Raw genomic sequence first — 13238 nt, forward strand, 5'->3', positions numbered from 1 at the left:
TTTCCAGCGCAACTAACAACCAATAATCATCTTGGCTAATAAACTGACATTTTGTGCAGCCAAATGCTGCGTGGGCGGTCTTAACAGGATAGAGTTCAGACAATTGATGCCTTTTTTAGATAATAACAGAAAATGTTTTGTTCCAGTTAATGATACAAAATGTATTTGTCCTGTAGTAAACTGTATGCATTTGTTTAAATGTAAAGAACGACTAAATGTACAGTATTAAATCACTGCTTTTTAATTCACCGTTAGTTTACTCTTAACGTGCTGTCATAGGCAAAAGTGAAACTCAGTTTATATCATGACCCGTTTTATATCATGAATTACGCCTGCACCGCAATCATGGTATAAAGTGGGTTCATCTGCATGTAGGCTGATGGATTAAAAAAAAAAAAAAAACTATCAACAGGAGAATGTGTAGCTGGAACGTTCCGTTGCTGTCAAGGGTACGTCTAAATCCACTGTTTGTAAAAATTACGATTTTGTTGTATTCAGGGATAATAAAAGTCCATGTGGCTTTGTACAATGCAAATCTTCCAAAATATTACTGAAATAAAAATACAGTGGTGTAATATTTGTTGTTGAATGTTAATTTAGCGTTTTGATAGGATATAGGCTTGTCCAAAATTACGCAAATTTGCAAGAGCATCTTCTGTGTGGCTATTTATGGTAACAAAGTTTTGAAGAAGCTTGTTGTTGTCATCTTTTAAATCATGCAGTGTTGGATTATTAGGAAAGGAAGTAAATGAGATTAATTTAGTTTTTTTCTTTTATTTATTTACGTTTTAACTGGAAACCGGGAATACTCTACACTGAAGGTACTTAGTTTCAGTAGCGTATGTTAGGAATATATTTGTGGAGATGGTCGGGTCGGGTATGCAAATAGTTCAAAGGTCTCGAGCTCGGGTCGGGTTCGGATTTGTTTGGTTGGGTCGGGTTCGGATTGGTTTGGTTTGTTTGGCTTGGGTTTTAAAATTTAGGCCCAAGCAAACTTCTACAAGAAGCTGCAGCTTATGTGATATTGCGCGCTTTTAATTAAACACAAATAACAAACAAAACACACTAACAAACAAATAGACGCCATGGCCAAAATAAATGGTTTAAACAAACAACAAACGACTGGACATTCACCTTACAGCACAGCACTCATTTAATCACCAACCTTAACACCAACAAACTGTTTTTGCCCTTTTTATACACCTGTGGCTGAAGCCTAATTAATCATCAAGAGACGGCTTCCCCAATTGCCTTCGGGAACAGCTACCCCTCCCTTGCTTCGGTATTCGGGCCGGCAGTTGTTCCTCTTCCTTTTGGATGGGGCAGCAGGCCACACAGTGTCTAGCCTCCCCGCAGGCGAAGCACCAACCTATGGCCTCGAGCTAGGTGAAGGTGGTGTCCAGGCTGCCATTCCACAACACTGGGAAGGAGGGGGGATCTGTCTTCGGCGTTTGTAAGTATATATAAGTTAATTCCTCCCTGCAGAAAACATGTGCGTAGACACATTTTGGTTTAGTTTAATTGTTTTTTGTTAATTGTTTTATTGTTAATTATCACCTGCACCTGGCTATTATTGTAAATTAGAGCCAGGTGCAGGGTATTTAAGGAGAGCAGTTAGTCTGCTCAGGGCTGCTGTGTGAAGGGCCCACTTGCGAGTGCGTGCAGGCGAACAAAGGAAAGGTAGTGTGAAACCGTGTGGTTTAGTTTTTGTTTATGTTGTTGTGTTACAGGTAAACTGCTTAGCTGTCCTGTTTATAGTTTCGGTTCCTGTTTTGTGTTTTAGTTTTTGCTCGAAAAGAGCTAGGTGTTTGTTTTGTTTTTGTATTTGTTTATTAAAAAAATAGCGCAAGAGCACTTTGAAACCTCCAAATCTGTGTCCTGGATCTATTTTTAAAGGGGCAACGAACCAGAGTGGGTGCAGTTGTATTACAATTATACATATATTGTGTGAGATAGCAGGGAGGGGGTTAAGGCCTCCCTGAAGAAAAAAAAAAAAACACATGTGAAAATGCACATTGGTTTAGTTAATTGTTTGCTTTATTGTTTAATTTAATTTGCTAAATTGTGTTATTGTTTATTAATAATGATCCCCTGCACCTGGCTATTGTAAATTAGAGCCAGGTGCAGGGTATTGAAGAGCTGGTGCGCTGTTTTTAATTCACCCAAAAATCAAACAAAACACACAAAATAAACGCCTAGCTCTGTACGAGCACTAAATAACACAAAGGAACACCCTGACTAACACAGGACAGCTACGCTGTTTCTCCGTTCTTACAAAACACAAGTTTGACACAGCACTTACTTTTTAATTCACAACTGCCAGGAAGCAGAGCACTCCTTTCTGCCTCCTTCTCCTCAGCCGCCTCAAGCACACTGACTGTTCTCTTTAAATACCCTGCACCTGGCTCTAATTTACAATAATAGCCAGGTGCAGGGGATCATTATTAATAAACAATTAAATTAAACAATAACACAATTTAGCAAATTAAATGAAACAATAAAGCAAACAATTAAACTAAACCAATGTGCATTTTCACTTTTTTTTTTTTCTTCAGGGAGGCCTTAACCCCCCCCTGCTATCTCACACAATATATATACACATTTAAACATAAATATGTTTTTCTGTGTGCAGAAGAGTAGGGGGTTAATAATTGATCAGAATAATAACAAATAAAAAAAGTTCTCGTTTTGGTAGCTTGCCAGTGAAACTTGTGGTTCAAGTAAGGCTATATTCAATTGGCACTCATGACTTGCAGATACAGTACAAGGCATTGGGGCTTACCTCCTTTATCTTTAAAAAAAATCACATGCCCATCGTGCATGGAAGAGCTGGTTTTCTCTATCAGTCCATCTTTTATGATAAAAAAATTCTCCAGCTTATTTGTAAATGCTTTGCTTCCCACCTCATTTGCGTCGCGGGGGCAATACACAGACCTGACACTTCGCACATTGGATTTCGTTCTACTAGTCGTGTACTGTGCAGCAGACATGGTACCCAAACAAGTGTACAACCCCGCGCCCAGCCATCAGTCTTCCACATTGAAAAAGGCACTTCAGACAGCAACAACTAAAAAAACTCTAATTAATCTATTAACTTTTGGCGGGCCAAATAACATTTCTGTTGGGCCGGATGTAGTAACACAAAATGTTTTTTTTTCTTGTGGGCTGGATGTAGTAATACAAAATGCTTTTACTTTCAAACAAAAAATGTGGTCATGACAAAATTGAGGAAAAAGCTTTGATATCTGAGCTCATAGTTTGTTCTAATGACTAAGCCTGATGGATTTGCATATTTTTTTTAGTATTGGTACTTGATGAGTCACAGTTTTTTTTAAATGTTAATAAAGCTGCTAGTGCAGCTGCATCAATAAATGTTTTATTCCTTAGCTTAATTATAAAAAGTACCAAAAATAAATGTACAAAACAAGATTAAAATCAAGTGAAATGTCAGTGAGTGTGCTGCTCTTCATCATAAACCTTATTATTTGGTATCTGAATATTGTGTCTTACAGGCACATTTGGCCCTATTTTCTTACATGACTAAGGGGTTTAAGCATGTTTTAGTCGTTTAGATGGGTGACTTGTGTGTGTGAGATTTTCGAATGTGTAATTTTAGGTGCTTCCAGGCATTTAGACTCCTGTCTATTTTAAGTTATTCACTGCTACTTAAATTGGCTGACATACCCCTATGTATGATTTCCAAAGCATTTACACGTCTGTTATTAGGCTGTTAGGGCTTTCCGAGTTACACCAGCTTCTATTTGGTGTAAGTTTAGTCGCTATTGTTTAAAAGATAGACATTTCACTACCCTTTTGAAAGCAAGAATGGCAGATTTTTTTTTTTTCGAAGTGATTGCGGTCCAGGCAGAGAGAAGGAAAATAATGAGGAGGGGAGGTATCCTTTTGCTAGATTATACAGACCCCCTATTCATTTTTTGGATCTAACAGATGATCAGATTATTTGTCGTTTTCGACTAAATTCACAAACAATATTGGGTTATCAGAGGATTTGGAGAACACAATGCATGAAGATAACCACTGGCCTAAGATTCTATGGGAGGGCTTTCAAGGTATGGAGGATATTTTATGCCAAAATGAAAAATAAACAAATAAATACATGAATAAATAAATAAATATAATACATTAATAAATAAATGTGTGTCTATATATATATAATGTATTTATTCTTCATTTTGTCTTAAAATATCCTCCATATCAAAGATCCATCGGAAACAACTCTGGTATAAGCCAATCTTCCATGTCCAAAATAGTGACTGAGCATGAATTAATATATGCTTTCCGAGAATGACACAGTTGTCACAAAAAACAAAAGAAGAATAATATACAATTGCGGGGATTCAACACGTTATCCCATCCTCTTTTTTGTATGGTGACAGGATCTGTTATATAAATGAAGAACTGCATCAAAAAGTTCGGTCTTCTGTAATTTTTTTATTTTCTCCAAAACTGGAGAGGCAGACTCCAGTTGTATTGTAGTTTGCAGCTATTTATTATAAAGCACTCCTCGTGTTTTATTTCATTTTTTTCAGAAATGCAAATGACCATTACAAACGTATAAACAACTACATTTAGGCGATTCTGAGCCCCGTCTGCTCATTACCATCCTAATTGATATTCTGTCTAGTCAATCAGCACGTTGGTGACTACAGGTTTTGTAAATCACAATTGACACTTCTAATTCAGCTATTGCAGATGATTTAATGACTGTGATGGTCACTCAAGGCCCGAGTGAAAGATAAATTTGGCCGGAGGCCTCGTCTATGGATGCCCGACGGCTACCTGTGCGAGGCCGGCTGGAAAAACATGAACGGCTAAATGCATCGCAGTGCCGCAGCTAGGAAGTGGCTATAGGCCACCTCCCCCAAAAAGACAAGGCCACCAAACCATAAATGGAAAACAATAATAAATGATTAATGCACCCCACAGTGGCGCACTGCCACCTACCCCCCAAATATTGAGAAATTAATGAAAATGGGCAGCTGAGACATGGCCCGTCCCCCAGAGCATCACTGCACTGGGGGAAAGAGCCCGGCCTCTCAAGCCTGACTGTCTGACCACTCACCCCGCAGAACTAAATACGAACCGCTCAGCACTCACGTAAGGAAAAACCCCCTACTCACATATTTTTACTTTTTTAGGGGGAAACCTCTGGGAGTCCATGGCTGAGTGTAGCCCTTCCTCCAGGCTCTAAGCGGTCAAATCCTGTTTCGGCTTCCCAGCGCTTGACTGAGCGGCCGAAACAAAAGAAGCGACAGGGAAGAGTAACACACAGAGCTTTTATGTGCGTGCTGATGACGTGTTGGTTAGGGGCGGATTCTCCTTGCAGAAAAGCAACCAAGTTTACAAATCCCATGTTACCTGTAGGAGAGAATTTAGTCATCTAGACGAGCATAAGTGATTTAGATTCTTAAACCCCTAATTAAACAATTAGTCATTTACGAAAATATACCAGCCCTGACTAAAACAAACATAACTAGTCAATTTAGTCACATATGAAAACAGGGCCCATTATGACCAATGAAGTGCCAATTTTAAGTTAACCATACACTTTTAAAGACCAATCTCACATTTATTTTAAATATTCTAGCCAGATTAGAAAATTTCCATGGTTGTCTTTGTAAGAACACACACTTAATTAGCATCTGTTTTATACATTATTATTTGTTTATTTAGCAGACGCCTTTATCCAAGGCGACTTACAGAGACTAGGGTGTGTGAACGATGCGTCAGCTGCAGAGTCACTTACAATTACATCTCACCCGAAAGACGGAGCACAAGGAGGTTAAGTGACTTGCTCAGGGTCACACAGTGAGTCAGTGGCTGAGGTGGGATTAGAACCGGGGACCTTCTGGTTACAAGCCTGTTTCTTTAACCACTGGACCACACGGCCTCCTATATAATTGTGATATTGATCCACTGAGCTGCCTGACTGGCAACATGTCAGGTATTGACAGCAAACGCTTCACAAATAGCATTGCAGTTAAAAAAATAAATCAATTCAGACTATCTTGCAGAGATGATTTAGGAGCATTGCCAGTCTTTGAAGAGCTGATGGAATCTAAAAGTTTAAATGTAAATAAATGACTAAAGCCTCTGTATTCTTCTCCCACTTTATATTCCTCAAAATACCCTTAGCTCCTTGCCTAGAAGAACACAGTAACTTGCAGTCTTCCTCAGCATCTACTACAGCTGTTCTGTCGCCGCATGTCTGCTACCCTGAAATATAATCACATAATCTCTCCTTCATTTAATGCTGACAGGCCATTACAAACTGATTTATTCAAGTACATTTTGCGTAACCCAGTAGAGTAGCGTGTGTATGTTCAAGATTTATGAGGAGCTATACAGTATGTAAGATTTATTTTCATGGTGCCGTTGGATTCTCAGTATTTTTAAGATACCAGGATAAGCACTCTTACACTTATTCTTGAGTGACCTGCAATAGCACCTGACACATTTGCACATGGTTATTTTACACTCATCAGATGTGGAACTCCCAGAATGCTTTTCGGGTAATAACTGAACAATGATCATAATACTCCTGAGTTGTTATGATTATCAGAATCTGGAGATTTGTACAGTCGTAGCACTTATGTATAGTACTGTATGTTACATACTTTTTTATGGCCAGTTTGAATACATTTTATTTTAGAAGCTCAACTCAACTACTCACTGTAACCCGTTTCACACTGTTGATGCTGATTATTTAGGCCCGGTCAAGATCTGAGATATTGGAAGGTCAATGCCAAAATACATTTTGACAGACACTTCAACCTCACTTCTGGCAACCCTTTTAGGGGGTAAGGAGGTGCAGGATCCATAAACTCCAAAACGCTCACTTCCTGGTGTCTTTGCCTCAGCCTGTTTTTTTGGTTGGCTGCAAACTCCCCTTGGAAGAGTACTGTATTATTAAAATGACATGCTGTGATGGGGTGCTAGCTCGCCCCTATAAATTTGTGTTTTGTTATTGTTGTTGTTTTTACTGTTTTCATTATGGTTTTTGTGATTCTTGGTTTGTTTTGGATTGGCAGGGAGGGGGTTAAATTCCTCCCTGTAAAATGCATGTGAGAATGTGGCTGGAGCCTTAAGTGTATAATTGTTAATTATTAGTTAATTGGGCTCCAGCCACAGACTATAAAAGACAGCTGAAACCCTTTGTTAGAGAGAGGAGTTTTTGGGTGAGTTTTGTTTGTTGGTGTGCTGTGCTGTTTAGTTTTTTTAAAAAGAAACTGTAGTGAAGGCTAATGCCCAGCCTACATTTCTGTATTTTGTTTGAACCTTTTTGTTGGCCCTTGTGCCTGTTTATTTGATTATTTTAGTTTAATAAAGATCATTATTTTGCCCCTTCCACTGTCTCTGAGCCTCAAACCTCTGTCATCCTGCCACACATGCATAAATCAAACAAAACATTTTCTTATTACTAGTACACTCACTTTAAACTTAAATAAATAATAGTCCCAACATGTAGTTGTTTATTTTGTGCAGCTAGCTAAAATGCACATTTGTTTATTTTCCCTTTAGAAAGTGACTATTACCAAATTTCTAATAACAACTGAATCTTTTTTTCAGTCATACATTCTAAGTTATAAGCACTCCAAAAACACATGATTTATATAATATTCTGTAAAACCTAATATTGTTTTGCCTAATAATATTGTAGACACATGGCCCTAGCTGGGCTATGTATTGTTTTATACTAGTTTAAACATCTCAAAAAGCAGCAACATTATCAAATCTCAAGACTTGGAAGAATACTTCTATTCCTTTGGGAATATTTAAAGATGCAAAAAAAGCTGTAGACAGTAAATACAAATTTTGTATAGAAACAGTAATAACATACTGTATGGTAAATGCATTTTCCTTTTTCCAGTCGTATATGCGATGGATTACTGTATTGTAAATTTGTAGTACTGTATATTGCAAAAGGACCACTTATATCAGTAGCAAGATAATTTGTCCTAATTTGAAGTACAACACATACTGTAAGAAGACAGACGGACAATTCACAGGAACAAATCGAAAGATTTCAAAAAGTATTAATACTTCTATATAATGTAGTGATGCTGGTTGTTATAGTGAAACAGAATGTTTTGCTACAGTATTTTGAGGGAACATGTCAGTATTTCATTGATATGTGCCTTTTTTTGCTATTGTCACTTTTCATTATCGTCTGTTGTAGTATGCAGTTCTTTGTACTGCAGTAAGTTGAACAACCCTTTTATGATCCTAGGTCAGTAGCTCCTCTGTCTGTCTGTTCAATAAAAAAGCATTTCCAATAATGTAGGTCACATGCATAGGATTTATTTTCACATTCCATGAAATTTCTTAATCTTGAGTGATCAGAGTCCATTCCATAATTTTGGTAGTACTAGAAATTGATTTTCTATATTAATTAAATAGGACACAGTACAGGTTACACTGCCTGAGTCCACTATTGAGAATTACTCTGCTATTTTGTTAAGTATATATATATATATATATATATATATATATATATATAAATATATTCAATTTGAAAGTCAAATATGTTTTCCTGTTAACTTGTCAAAGTCAATGAAATGATAAATGATCCACTAATTTAATATGCAATATTTAGTATTTGTCCACCCAATATATTCCCATGGAAGCAATTCAATTTCTAAATCATTCTCTGTTCATCAACCTGCATTACAGAATGGGCACACGATAACTACTGTACTTCAATCACCTTCTTTAAAACTTTAAAACCAGTTTTAACTAAGGCTGGAAGGAGAACGTACCTCAGGGTGAGGCTAATCAAGAGAGCCTCACAGACATGAGTGTCTTGAACCAGGAGTGCAAATATGGATGGGCTTGCCAGTACTGTTCTTCATGTTATCCAAAAATAAATATATTAGACACTAAGCCCTGAACGCTGGAACAGGAGGTATTACACTGTCATATCTCAGGGGTGGATCTTTGTGGAATTTGTGATGGAATGGACAAAAAAACTTTTCCAAATGTTGGCAATCAATTTTTCACCAAGCCAAAGTATGTGTTAATGTGCGTTGTCATAAAATTCTTTAATCATATTGCAAAATCTTAGGGTACATTTATTATAATTAGGCACTGGTACAGTAGCTGTCCTGAGGAAAATGCAGCAAGCTAAAATATATTATGCTTTATGAATATGGCCCAATTTTTGATGAAATTGTGAAAGAGCTTTGCTTTGTTGTTGTTACACAAACATAGTCTACAGCAAAGAGATTTGAATTTAGCCCTACTTTTCAATTTATGATAAATGCATCACGTGTAAACAAAAAACGTTTAGACACTGTATATACAAGGTTAGTGAATGTGGGGAAGCAAGATATGGACAACCACAAGACAACCACTGGACAACCACTGTCAGGGACTCCTTTTCTGTTTATTCAGAGGTAGATTGTTGCTGTACACATCATGTTGTAATATAAATACACCCTTGTAACCGCAAGAATGTTTTACTGTCATCGTAATCTTCTGTTCCAGTTAACTTATTGGCACAAAAACTGAGATGTACTGTATGTTGAATTTATATCTGCTTCCTTTCAGATTATCACACTAAATCTAACCCACTGCAAAATCAACTGCCTGGGGCTTTAATTTTAGATGATATACATTATTGCAAACAAGCTGTCAGACAGTTGTTTGTGTGCCTTTCAGAATAAATCACAAAACCGTGTGCAAATATTTTTTCATTGTTCACATTTTAAGGAAACGTGTAGGTTCGCTGACATTTGTACCTAATTGTGTTTTCTCTCTCTGTACTTGCACAGCTGTACAATGAATGGTTTAATTTATTGAAGCCCCTGCAATCAAACTGTTAGGCGTTTTACTAAAGTCTGCCCCTGACAGATTCATCTTGGTACTGATTCACTTGTCTCATAAGGTGTTTTTTTTTTATAGTCCAGGAATTGTTTCCTGATCATAAACAATTGTCGATACAATCACATGAAATTGACATTGAATCCCCAATGTCTGAATGTTGAGAGGATTGTTTTAACATTTCTAACAATAAGTTACATTTCCTTTGGTGCTGTTCTTAATAGGCCCCATGGAGTGCTGTTTTGATACACAATGGGGTAGGTTTACTAAAGTGTTGTGCCTGTCGCAATAGTCACAAACGAGTCAGAAGTCTTGGGTGAAATTTACTAGACAAGCACAATACTATTTGTGGCTTTTTAGGGAATGCTTTGCAGCAGCAGTTTCTGTTTGTGGTTCAAGCGTAGAGGAATATGTAATTATGGGCATTCCTGCATAAATTTGCAAAATCTACTAACATTTTGTAAAAACTCCATTAGCTAATAATTTGAATTCCACAAACATTTTACATTATACTATTTCATCATATAAAATAATACTTTATAGGAAGTAGCATGTTAGTGCTTTATATAATCATTTTTTTATCTTTACAAAACACCTTACTATAATCAATATAATTGTCAGGAATATACAGTTCTTGTGGTACGTGGCAGTATCACATTTTTCTGTGGTCATGTTCTCCTTTATAATGTACCACAACACTATGTTGTTACTATCCACTCCAGACCTGGTTTTTCAAAGACAAATACATACATATGGAAAACATTTTGAAAATATTATTTAAAGCAGAAAATTATATAAAAAAAAAAAACTGAAAACAAAAGAAATCTGAATTTTACATAAAAGTAATGTAGGTTCCCTGGGACATTTCCTTTTTTGCTGCTAGTACTGGATATGATCCTGTCTGGCTGGGTTTTTGACAAATGAAATCTTGAATATTTTTTTTTTTTTACAACTGCAGTAAAACTGTTCAGTAGAATCACTTATGTTTTTTGACATTTCAAATCAAGTGCAGTTTTACTGAAAAAGAAAAATGGTGTTTAATAAAGTCTGAAGCCTGAATAACAGGATAGATCATGCTGCAGATAAGCATGAGTATATATTTTGTAGATGCTGTGTACAAATGGAAAGAATTTAAGTGACACTGAGTGATAAAAAATAAAAGAAAAACACTGTTGTAATATTGAAGGTATAACAATATAATAGTAAAATGAGCAGTAATGTAATGTTAGTATACATTTGTATGCTAACTGTACATTTAGTACTTTTACATTCTTTTTCAGACAAAAGTCAAATCCTAATTGCATAATGATACAACTTTATTACCTTAAATTGGTCAACTGATCTGTTGGCTAGATTCATAGCGTACAATTTCGCCATTATTATTATTATTAGTATTATTTATTTCTTAGCAGACGCCCTTATCCAGGGCGACTTACAATCGAAAGTAAGCACTGTACGTGGATTTCTTTACTCATTTGACACCTTAAGTTGCTGACGGTCTGCAGTCTGCCCTATATCTTTAACATCAGCATCATTATAGTTACATCATGATGTACAGTATCATGGTGTCGAATTTCATGGTAAGACTTACCGCACACCCTGGGTACGTTGTGAGGCACGAGGTCACAGGCCGAGGACCTTCAACCACCCAGGAAGTGCGGTAAGAATGGTCTTACCGCACACCCAGGAGTGGGTTATTTCCCTTATAAAATGGTTAATTTTTTTTTAAATAATTACACAAACTAGCATTTTTAAGGAAAAAATAAGAAATATATTATGTATACTTCCACTGAGAAAAAATAGTCCCTGAAGACTTTTGATTGTAACATATATTTTTGTAACATATTTTGAAACATAAAATTTTCGAGATGAAATGACGTTTGTGAATTGAAAGCAGACTTTCCCACATCTGAGGGAGGATTCATGGAACACTGGCACTCGAGGGAGGGGCTTCCGAGTTTCTTTTTTTGTAGGAAATCCCAGGTGGGGGACACTGCTGCTCTTCCCTTGAGCAAGGTACTTCACTTAGATTGCTCCAGTAAACTGTATAAATGGATAATTGTATGTAACAATAATGTGATATCTTGTAACAATTGTAAGTCGCCCTGGATAAGGGAATCTGCTAGAAATAAATAATAATAATAATTAAGGCATAGTAATATTAATAGATCAGGTAAGTAAGTTGGTCTATGATGTCATAGCCGTGCAGTAAGACAATTATTACCACACGGTCATGTAATCTTGTTCAGCCAATCACAGCACTTAATTGATCCAAGCCATTATATATATATATATATATATATATATATATATATATATATATATATATATATATATATATATATATATATAGCTTTTGTCATATCTGTTTACCAAAATCAACTGCTAAATACAGACTATGTATGGATTTATTAAAATAATGGAGCAGCAGTGTGGAGTAGTGGTTAGGGCTCTGGACTCTTGACCAGAGGGTTGTGGGTTCAATCCCCAGTGGGGGACACTGCTGTTGTACCCTTGAGCAAGGTACTTTACCTAGATTGCTCCAGTAAAAACCCAACTGTATAAATGGGTAATTGTATGTAAAAATAATGTGATATTTGTATAATGTGAAATAATGTATAATGTGATATGTTGTAACAATTGTAAGTCGCCCTGGATAAGGGCGTCTGCTAAGAAATAAATAATAATAATAATAAAGGAACAGGAGAAATGAGGTGTGTGAATGGGTTCAAATGTTGCCTCAATGATTGAGAATGAAAATCCAGTTTTAGTGGCATATTGAGTAAAAGGCATTCAATCAAGGCAGTTTTTTTTGTGTGTGTGTATATATATATATATATATATATATATATATATATATATATATATATATATATATACACACACACACACACACACACAATTTCCTGTGCTGTATATTGCAAATCACTCACAATTGACATGCTCTAATAATCTCTTAATTCACTCCAGTTTCAAAATGTCTCATGAGGATTTAGTGGAAGTCTCAGGGGTGAAGCAATTACTTTGCTGGTCATTCTTTATTTAACTGCTCTGTCATAACTCATTAGGCTCTCACATGCAAATGGAGGTAATGGATTAGACCCTACTTACATATCTCTACTCTCGAGGTGTCCTGTAAAGCCAGTGTGTTTAATGCCCTGGTGTATATTCAGTTTAGGCTGAGTGTATCTGTGCTGAAATTCAGAATGTTACCTCTGGTATCATGTTTCACAACCTTCACATGGTTTGAATCCTAGATGAGGTCCAAAGCAATACATTACTCCATTTTTTGCATTTCCAGGTAGTAGGTATACTTGGGGCCCTCTGTATTTAAATATAATATCAGGATTGTACTGTAGGTAGAATACAGTCCGGTCTATAAAGCTTGGCTCATA

The 13238-nt window shown here is 36.4% G+C and overlaps 1 protein-coding gene across 16 annotated transcripts in view; it reads left to right on the top strand.

The window, feature by feature from the left end:
* LOC117421159 (sorbin and SH3 domain-containing protein 2) overlaps positions 1–13238 on the top strand; it is a 146517-nt gene that overhangs the window by 62082 nt on the left and 71197 nt on the right. The gene's annotated exons all lie outside the window — the stretch shown is intronic.

This window comes from Acipenser ruthenus, chromosome 1, assembly GCF_902713425.1.
Source record: "Acipenser ruthenus chromosome 1, fAciRut3.2 maternal haplotype, whole genome shotgun sequence".
NCBI lineage: Eukaryota > Metazoa > Chordata > Actinopteri > Acipenseriformes > Acipenseridae > Acipenser > Acipenser ruthenus.